This window comes from Marmota marmota, unplaced genomic scaffold, assembly GCF_001458135.2.
Source record: "Marmota marmota marmota unplaced genomic scaffold, marMar, whole genome shotgun sequence".
Taxonomy (NCBI): domain Eukaryota; kingdom Metazoa; phylum Chordata; class Mammalia; order Rodentia; family Sciuridae; genus Marmota; species Marmota marmota.
The window spans coordinates 12,269,832-12,281,335 of NW_025999869.1; positions in this window are offsets into that span (position 1 = coordinate 12,269,832).

The following is an 11,504-nucleotide window of genomic DNA, read 5'->3' on the forward strand; positions in this document are numbered from 1 at the left end:
TATCTTTTATCCTATTATCTTCCCATTTTCATGTTTTTTTTTAGTAATGCTTTGAAGATTAACTAGGCTTCAAATGATGCACTCTTTCCTCCACCATGAAGGCATCTTAACCACCTTTAATTTAACCTTTTAAAGCCTTCCAATTATCATCTATACTGTACTTTTAAATGTACTTTTTCACCACCTACAGCTTCACTCTTTTAAACGAGGCTTAGATTTTGTTTAAATCACTTCAATGTTAGTTTACATGGCTGCCCTTCAACCAAAGGCTTTTTTCTTAACTCCATTAAGAAGCTTTGTCTCAATCTGCCATGTACAAATATCTTTTTCTTCTTTCTTCCTTTCTCAAGCTTTTAAAGTAAGTCTAGTTTCCTCAAAATCTTTTTAAATGGCATTTTACAACTTTTTACTTTACCACACAGAGATCATCTCATCTAGAAACATTTCTTTTTTTTAACCTTTATATTAAAATATATTTCCACATCTTGAATCTTTTTATATCTCTTTTGTAGCCGTTAACCCTTTTTATAAATTCACATTCTGAAACAACTCTTATAAAATTTCTGATTTAGACAAATTACTCCACTTTAATAAGATGAAATACTTTCATTTTTTTTATGGTACTATAATACTATAATTGAAACCCAACTGAAACTTCTTATGCTCTTTGTATATAAATTACACATGATAGAATCTTAACTCTTAGTAACCTTGTTTTAGCAAAGACACAGACACAAAGCAATATTAAACCTATTTTTCCATTTACCAATTTATGAAAACACACATAATGTTTAAATATATTACCTTATGGAACTTAATAAGTAAAGAGTACTTGATTTTATATTTAGTGGTTGATGTTTTAACACTTTAGCTTTGTAAATTAATCAGATGTCTGTAAAAACCAAGATCTTAGACAAATGTAGTAAACAAAACTACCCATCTCTTTCTTGTTGAAGAAAATTCCTTTTACAGGATACCATGATGGTCCCATTGATATACTTAATAACTCATCTTTAAAAAGCCATGGGCTACATTTTTGTATTGTATCAACATATGTCCTAACTGTTCTTGGTCTTACTGGGGTGCCTCCTTTTTCTAACAATTTCTCTTCCTCGGGGGTGAACAACTTCAAACATTGAGCCAACCATTTTCCCCAGTTTGCCTGAGAATGTTCTAGGGACAAGCAAATTGAAAAAAAAAAACCAAAATAAATCAAAACAAGAACACATTGTTTATTGAAATGGTCACCCATTCTTTCGCTCTCCTTCAGGGGCGAGTAATTTCACTTACCTCCAGGTTTCAAGCGTTCCTCGTATGAGCCACCAAATGCCGCAGTCTGGCTGGGCACAAAATCACGAGCCACCACACACCTTGTAGATTCAAACAGCAACTCTTTATTCCCGAACACACACCAGCACTCTACAAACACGTTCTGGGAAAAATCCACACACTCCACCGGGCTCTGAATCCCAAATACTCTCTGAATCCCGCGAGAACTCCACGGGAACTCAAGGAGCAGGCGCGCCTGAGGCAGCAGGATACGCCCTATTCCCAGCAGGGTACACCTTAAACCTGGAACCGCCCTAAACCCCAATCCTAAACCCCAATCCGCCCTAAACCCGGATTGGCCCTGGTCCTTGAGCAAGGTCACCTTTCATGCAAAGTCACTGCAAATGACCTGGGTCCACCATGGAGAGTCCTTCCTCTAAGCAACATGGAGTAGGCTGACAAAGAAATTGCAATGCGTCATTCCTACTTGGCAATGGCTCTCAGCAGAAAATACTAGAGTCAATGGGGTCCAGGGCTTCAAAGAAATCATCTTAATAGTGCAGCAGGGAGGGAAGGGACAAAGGCCTGAGGCAAAGAAAAGCTATGCCGCTGAAGAAGTGTCTGTGAAGGTCCCACTCCAGTAAAGCACTCCTCCTGCCCACAGCAAGAGGGAATCCAAAAACTAGGACACTTCCCCTCCTCAACCTCTTCCTGTCACAGTAACAGGTTCCCAGGACAATGGATTCCAGCCAGAAGGGTTCAGATTCTAAGAAGCCCTTGGAGAAACCCAAAGAAGGGAAGCAAAGAAAACAGAGGGAATTAACATTGTCACACCTATGGCTAGAGCAAGCATTAAGCTCTGCCTAACTTCTAGGCTGATTAGTATAAAACCACACACTGAAGGCCAATTTTCCTCAGTTACTATTACCAGATAGAACATTCCTGACTCTCAACAGAGTGTTATGAAACATGCCCCCCAAAAAAATAAATAAAAATAAATAAGAAAATGAAGTATGCAATGACAATTAAATCACCAGAGCCAGACTCAGATAGGACACAGGCAGTGGAATCATCAAGCAGGAAAATTTTTAAATTGATTCTTTTTAATTACACATGATAGTGGAATCCATTTTGATATAATTGTACAAACATGGACTATACTGTATTGTAATTAGGACCCCAGTCTTGTGGATGTACAGGATGGTGAAATCCACTGGGTCATACTCATAATGTACATAGAAAAGTTACATTAGATTCATTCCACTGTCTTTCTTTTTTTCTATTCCCCCTCCCTTCCCTTCATTGCCCTTTGTCTAATCCATTGAACTTTTATTCTTCCCCTCTTGCCCCACCTTATTGTGTATTAGCATCCACATATCAGTGAAAACATTGAAGCATTGGTTTTTTGGGGATTGGCTTATTTCACTTATCATGACAGTCTCCAGATCCATCCATTTACCAACAAATGTCATAAAGTCATTCTTCTTAATGGCTGAGTTGTGTTCCATTGTGTATATATACCACATTTTCTTTATTCATTCATCACCTATGTTGGCTCCATAGTTTAGCTGTTGTGAATTGAGCTGCTATAAACATTGATGTGGCTGCATCACTGTAGTATTCTGACTTTAAATCCTGGGGATACATACCAAGGAATGGGATAACTCAGTCAAATGGTGGTTCCATTCCTAGTTTTTAAAGAGTTTTCATACTGCTTTCCAGAGTATTTGTACTAATTTGCAGTCCCACCAAAAATGTATGAGTGTACCCATTTCCTGACCTTCTCACCGACATTTATTATTACTTGTATTCTTAATAGTTGCCATTCTGACTTGAGTTAGAGGAAATATCAGTGTAGGTTTAATTTACATTTCTCTAATTGCTAGAGATATTGAACATTTTTCAATATTTGTTGATCTTTATATTTCTTTTAAAAAGTGTTGGTTCTCATGGTTGCTGGACAGTTTACAATACTAGCTACTCTAAGTTGACCTTCAAATAACAACATACTACTTCATGCTCTGTGCAACTTCCCTAGAAGAAAGAATCCCCACTTATTCTTTCCTAACCCTCCAGGTGATGCTGTCCTTTATTTTAATTATTAATATTCTATAATTATCCAAATATTTTGCTATGATTACTTTAAATACACAGTTGTATTTTAGAGAAGTTGAAGGAAAACAAAAGATTTTACCTTCACTTGCTCCTTCTCAGATATATGCATTTTTTCCCTTTCTGACCTATACTAATTTTCTTTTCCTTGAAAACAAATAAAAAAGATGTAATAGTTATAGTAATTACAAATGAGACAGACTTCAGAACAAATATATCAAACAAAACAAGGGGCATTAAACAATCACAAAGGGTTGAGCATTCAACATGATCTAACATTTACCCAACAACAGAACATCAAACTACATGAAGCAAACACTGAAAATGGAGAAATTCCTTATTTCATCTGGAAATTTTAATACTCATCTGTCAGTACTTTACAGATCATATGGGCAGCAAATCAGAAAGGGTATAGATAACTGAATACTACTATTCATCAATTTGTTAAAATTGGCATTTTTACGATACTCTATCCATAGCAGAATAGACTATATTTTCAAGTTCAATGAAACATTCAAAGAAAAACTACATTCTGGGTCAATAGACATATTTTTTTAGAATTGAAAAAATTTTTAAATTATGTTCTAAGAACACATGACATTAAACCAGAAATCACAAAACAAAGCTGGAAAAATCTAAAATTTGGAAATGAATATTAAACTGTATACTTTCAAATATCACACAGATCAAGGAAGTCTCAAAGATATGAAAAAAAATATTCTGGACTAAATGAAAATACAAATATAAAATTCATTGGATGCTAAAAATCGATACTCAGGGAAATTTATATCATTGAATGCTTATATTAGAAAAGGAAAAAAGGTATTTAAAATCAATAACCTAAAAGTCTATTTCGGGGAGCTAGATAATGGAAAGAGGTGTAAATCTAAAGCAGAGGAATAAAAGAAATAATAACAGCAGAAATCAATGAAATGGAAAACAGGAGAGCAACAGAGAAAATCAATGAAATAAAAGTAGTTTCTTAGAAAAGATAAATAAAATTAATAAACATGCAACCAGTCCAACCAAGAAAAAAGGAGACAGCACATCAATTACTAATATTAGGAACAAAGAAGAAATCACAACGATCCCCCTGAATATTAAGTGATTAAACAAGTAATAATCTGAAAAATATGTATTCCCACAAATTTAAGAACTGATATTAAATAGACAAAGTGTCAAAACTTACAGAGAATACATAACTTGAATAAATGTGCAACTACTAAATAAGTTGACTCCATCATAATAACCTTCTGAAGCAAGAAGCTGTGTTACCCTTCTAAAAAGAAAGCAGACCTTAATGGTTTCTCTGGTGAATTCTATCAAACAGTTAAGGAAGAGATAATAACAACTTCCCACCAGCTCTTTGAGAAAATAAATGCAGAAAGGACTAAATTTAACACATTTGATGGGGACATAGATAAAGATATTACAATACTAAAGCCAGTTAAAGACCTTCCATAAAGAAAACCACAGACTAACATTTGACATGATCATTTATGCAAACACCCATGAACAAATAAACTACAAAAATGTGTAACAAGAATATGAAGTATGACCAAATGGGGTTTTTTGGGGGGATGCAAGTCAAGTTTATCATTCAGCAATCAATGTGATCCAACAGATTAATGGGCTAACAACTCAAAATTATGGTTTTTATTTTAGTAATAAACCAAATTGAGTGCCTCATGTGTAAGAGAGAGTTTACAATAATGCTAAAAGGGTGTGTCAAAAAAACCAAAGCAAGATTAGAAAAGCCCCAGGAAGAACCCAGAAAATGATATAGAAATATGACTGGGGTTTCTTACCACTATTTATCTCCACATTCCTGCTTTATTATTTTCTAACTAACACTTTCAGTTTCTCAGGCTCCAGTGAAGAACTTTCCTTATAGCTTAGTGGGGAGGGAAAAAGCTACTAAGCTCCCAAGGACATTTTAATATCTGCATGCATTTAGACCTTCCCGTCTTTGCATATATCCAAAACTGTCTCTTTGCTGCACCTTTACTTGTATTGTATAGATCAGAGTAGACTGGCCGCTAGTCTTTGTCAATTCATTTCTTTAAAGCTCAATGTGAATTTCATCTATAAAAGAAAGTCTTCTTATACTACCCTAGAGAGACTATTCTAGTTTGTGTAGTTTCAAAATATCTATTGTCCAGTTTTAATATATTTTGCCTTTAACTATTTGGAAATAAAGTTCTTTTGTAGTTTCTATCATGTCAAAAAAATTCTAGACACTTAAGTTTCAGAATTATGTCTGTGTAACTCTTTGTATGCCTCCCTCTGCATCAGACACATAGGAAGTACCAACTTTGCATGACTAAGTGAAAAAATTTCATGAAGTACATAAAAATATTATTTGTAAAACATGTTTAAATGTTTTCATGATGTCTCTGTGGAATTTATGAAATACCTACATTCGACCAGCACTAATATAGCTCTAGGATAGATTTACTTTATTCCAGCTGGCCCACAATATAAAAACACGTTATCCGTCATGGAGAAAGGGTATTGCCATTGAGAAATGATACTCTTCCAGTATTCTTAGAGATCATTATTCAATATTTCTGTATTTCATCTGGGTTATTTTGTTGGTGGGTGCTCAGGAATCTTTGCTTGGTCTTGCTGGTCTTTCGGTCCTCCTTAAGCCTCCAGAGGGGTTCTTCTAATGTATATATATGAAGGGTCATTTCCCTGGCCAGAATCCTTTAGTGCATTCTCCTTGCCATATAGATAAAATCCTCATGGTAGCATAACACTCAGGTGCTTGAAACCAAGCTCCTCTCTTGAGTTGTCCAGGGCCAATCCTCTGGAGAGATATCAGCCATTCTAGACTTTCTCACACCTAATCTACTCAAGTTGAACCCTATTCATCCATAAGGTCATAGTTCTGGAAGCTTCTCCTTCAGTCAATGAGTGGAAAGACTGATATTTCTACTCTTCGGTTGCCAATGATCATCTTGTGTTAACCACGAATCCTTCAGAGCAGGGATGGTGTCTCCTACCACCTTTTAATCAGTCCCTTGCCCAGGGCATGACATTTAGTAAGTTGTCACTTAACATGTTTAAATAAATGAAAGAAAGTAAATGTATTGAAGGACACACTTTAAAAATCCAAACTGCTTATATGGTCAGATGAGAAGTTTCTGCAGCTTATGGGGAGATAGGTAGGTAGGTAGATAGATAGATAGATAGACAGACAGATAGATAAATGTATTTGGTTTGAATTGAGTTAATAGTCCCAGAACACAGAAGGCTCAGACTATTTAAAACCATTTTAATTAGAAATTCCTGAAAACATTTGAAATCAGAATTTTCTTTTTAATAAAGAAGCCTTTGGTAACCTCGGTGACCATGCCATCTGTCACACATTTTAGTAACATCACTTAGCGTGAATTGCATTTTCTAAGTTTGGCCCATTGCTCATCTGTTCCGTGTGCTAAATGGCATGGCATTTTTAGCATGTTTAAATTGCAAGTAATTTAGCATTTATGAAAGTTCCTTGGTGATTTGAGTCACATTCAGACAGTAATTATGATTTGTTTGAAAATGGACCATAATGCGTGATTATTGTATCGTATACATGAAATGCATTTATTGACTTTCTAAATTTTGAGTACAGTAATTACTCTGAAATGAAGCAAAGCCAATTTTACTTGTTTTTATCAACTTCAAAATGTGCAAGATAATGAGATTTGTACACTGGATTTTTTTTTTCTTCTTCTTCTGATTGTTGCGAGTTTTAGCATCAAAAATCCATAGTCTATCCCTTTGATCTGATCAGAGGTTAGGTTTTATTGTATACATTTTTTTTCACAGAGGAGTACTTTAGACCTTGAGAACAAATAAGGCTGGAATGAGTTTATCTTCCTCAAAATGTGTTTAAAGATTGCTCAGGAATAATGTATCTATATACCATCCCCTCCCCCGCATGCCTGCTTCCCCACCAGACACGTGCAAATTGTATGACAGTCTGAGAACCAATGATGAGATGAATGTAGGTCATTTGCATGCTCCATACCTTTCTAAAAATATAAAGTGAAGTCTTCTACTTATTCACTTGTTCTTTCATTCATCTGTATTTAGCCGTCACTTATTATAGAAGAGACACCAGTAAGATGCCCAAAGATTCTCATTGAGATGAAAGACATGCCCTCCACCCTCACCTTCACAGAGCTTATAGTAAGGGGCAGGGGGGATGCAGTAAATTGAAAAGGAAAACTACCAATGTGAGTTGTGATGGGAGAAATAAAAAGCACTAAGGGAATGTATAGGAAAGGCACACAAGAGCCAATCTCGAAAATGAAGAAAATCTTCTTGACCAAAATGACATCTCAGTGGAGAGCTAAATATCAATAGGAGGCAGCTCATCACTTAAGGTGTGCAAGCAGAAACTGATATTTAGAGACCTAAGTATGAGATTGATTCTGGAATCCTGGAGGAGAACAATCTGGACTATGGCATCTACACAGTACCCAAAGGGTCAGGTCAGAACGATTCCTGAGGATCATTATTTTCCAATTTATCGAAATTTTTCTGTATTTGTTGTTAAATGAGTTGGTAGAAGGTCTCATCCCAAAAGGCATAGCCTTGTACTTTTGTACTCCTTTGAGAAAAAACAGGATTCTGCCAGCTTTTTCCTGTTTAATCATGTGTTGAATCTTGAGAGTTCCTTTTAGGACGCTGTGTCTTTAAATGAGTCCCTTAGCAAGTCCAGATGTTAAAATTACACATCCTCACCTGAATATACTTCAGAAAGCTTAGTGCTGTGCACGAGTCCTCATTAGGAAAGTGACAGAGCCTTGATCGCTATTTAGTTTAGAGAAAATGATACCTCATGTCTGGGCAGGCTAGCTTGTGGTTTTAAAAATAAATGTGAGATCTCAGAGTCAGGTGGACTTAGCTAGCTCAGACTGTGGAATTCTGAACAGGAAAGATGATTCAGGGACTAGAACAATTTAGCGAAAATATTTTTATTCATTCTTTAATTTTGTATTTTTAAAGGACGTTCAGATTATTTGCAAATTGACCTCAGGAAACATTTAAGCCTGTGAGACTTTTCAAGATGAAATCTTTCTTTACCCTGAATTAGAAGCCTATATAATTGAAACGCAATTAGAAATCTGTATGATCACAGCAATAATTCCCTTTTGAAGGGCTTCAGTTTTGTCATCTATAAACTGAAGGAGTGTATTTAGATAACAAATGACTAACACCTGAGAGATAACCATAATTTCCACATTCTGGATGCATAGCAGACATCACTAATCAATCACAGTCCTCTTTCCTACTGAAGTCGACTTAAGCTTCAAAATCATTCTTAGCACGGTGCTTTAGGCAACTATGAATCAACTGGAGCTGGAAAAGGAGATAAAATACCTTTCCCATTCATCAGCCACATATCCAGGCCTCTCATACCACTAAAAATCCTCAAATAGGATAATTTTGTAGAGTGTTGTATTTACTTTAGTTCTTAATATTATTTTAATGGAAAATAAAGATGTACATTTAAAAAAAACAAAAATCCTCATAAAAGCAAAACAGAGTAACAGTGAACCCAGATCTCACATCCAGAGATAGCTATTATTAATATTTTTTTAAAGTTTTTTTTTAGTTCTATATCCGGTCTTTAAAAGTATATAAACATGCTTTGATTGAATCATTTTTCATTTTCAAATTTTGTGCCACACAGATGAGCAAGATCTGTCAATTTTCAACTACTCTACAACACATTCTCAAGGAATTTTAGTGATTTTTATTTTTTAAATATGAGATCCCATTATTGTCCTTCCTTTAAGAAAGCAGAGCTTTGTAATGTTTTGAACAACTAATAAAATAAATAAATAAATAAATAAATAAATAAATAAATAAATAAATAAGAAAGCAGATACAGGTCTAACCACAGGGTCTTTGTAATTTTAGACACCAATATGGTTCCCTGTGGGAACAATCCTTAATTCCTGGTTTGGAAACTCTCTCATTTTAATAGGCTAGCTGAGCACTTCATGGGTCCTGTGACTGAAAGGAACTTACAGCACATTTTTATCTTCATGGTCAAATGATACTGATGATCTCTTTGAAATCTAGAGCAAGCTTTTCTACTTGTTCTTTGTTAATACCTTATTTTTTAATCTTCTTCATAGCAGTGAATGTGATCTGTCTAAAACTCAAAGCATGCAATAGTTCTGTGGGCTACCATCGTTCTTATGATAATATACAAATTCTATGACATTGCACATGACATTATTTGTGATCTGGAAATTTCTGAAATCTTCATCTCTTGGTGGCTGTAACCTTAACTTGAACTGACTATAGTATTTTCAGTTATTGAAGGAAGCTTATTTTCAAGAGACATTAGACCTTTGCACATTTATTCCTGTCTTTTCTAGCAAACTTCCCAAGTATGTCTTTTAGGTATTGTGCATTTGCTTTCTCTGGAAAACCTTTATTCTCACAGATTAAATTGACTGACTCTTGCTTGGTCTCCCTTATGACCACAATAGTGACAATTGTAAGCACAACAGAGTACAGCAGACCTTGAGGGTTCTTGGCCATCATCTCAGCAATAAAATCCTCTTACTGTGCATGTATCCCCCCACCCCTGACCCCTAGGGCTTTCTCAGGGGAATACACGGGCACAGCAACATATAATAAACAACCTTTTCCTATGCTTCTTTCCACTTTCATAGCTTCTTTGATGAGATGTCTATTTCCTCTTTGGTTCACTTTTTAAGTTGAGTTGTTTTCTTATGGATGAGTTTTAGAGTTTTCCATATATTTTCCATAGCAGTCCTCTATTAGATGTGTCTTTCGCAAATATCCTTCTGCAGTCTGTAACTTTTCCTTTTTTTTTCTGTTGAAAGCATGTTTCACAGAGCAAACCACTGTAGTTTTAATAAAATGTAGCTTATCAATTCTTTGTTTCATGGATCCTGCTCTAAGAAGTCATATCCCAACCCAAGACCATATGGATTTTCTTCTGTGTTAGTTTTTAGGAGTTGAATAATTCCAAAAGCTTTTAAGATCATTTTTGGATTGTATAATCACAAATTTATGTTGATTTTTGTTGTACTCAAATGTTTATACTTAGTATTTTCTCTTCCTTTGATTGTATTGGTCAGTACTTCCATGATAATATTGTGCAAATATATTAACAAAATTCCTTAATTTCTTCTTGATATTAATAGAATTGTCCTCAGTATTTGAGAGAGGTGATGCTAAGTTAGATATTTATCATTTCTGTTTTATAGACCATCTAAAGTTGTGTTTAAGTTGCCCTTTCGCTAAGAGTTTTCAAGTAGAGTGCAGTTTTCCTTCTCAGTTCATTTTTTCTGATTTTAAGTTAATTTCTGATTAAACTGAACTTTAAATAGTCAGGAATTTCTATGAAATGTCTACTATGTAGCATTTACTGAGGTTTACTCTAAGATCTTAAAAATGGCCAATTTTCATAACTGGCCCATGGGTTCTTGAAAATAGAGTGAATTTTCTGTTATCAAATTTATCTATACTAGCCACCTTAATTAACTTAATACCTCTTTTCCTATTCATTTTTTGTCAATCTGAAATATTACAAACTGGAAGAAACATTAGTCTACTCTCTTATTTCCATAAATGATCCTTGTTTTTCCTATTGATTTTGTTCTCAGTGAATTTTATTTCTATAACTTTTTGTTCTACAAAGTTTCATGACATAGAGATCTTCATTCCTGCCATTCTTTTTCAAATTAAATATTGTGTTTTGAATTGCACATTGCTCAACATTAATATCATGATCCTTGTTTTATCTGCACCTCATTTTTATAGTCACTTAACATTTTTTTTTTTCATTTAGGGAGTCTCCCTTTTGATAATCAATTTACAACATAAGTATTTTTAACAGAAATAGGATTCATTTTAACTGTTTTTTCAATCTCTCTTCCAGTACTCACTTTTACATGTCCTTTAAAATCTTCTTTATGTTGAAAATATCACTATGAACATTAAAATAAATGTTTTTTTTTTCATAAATTAATTTTGATATAGTCATAGGATTTGGAATTTTTTTTATATTTTAGAAACTCATTAAAAGCACCTCTCTTTACACAATTCTGTACTTTGTCTTTTATTCTGCAGATACA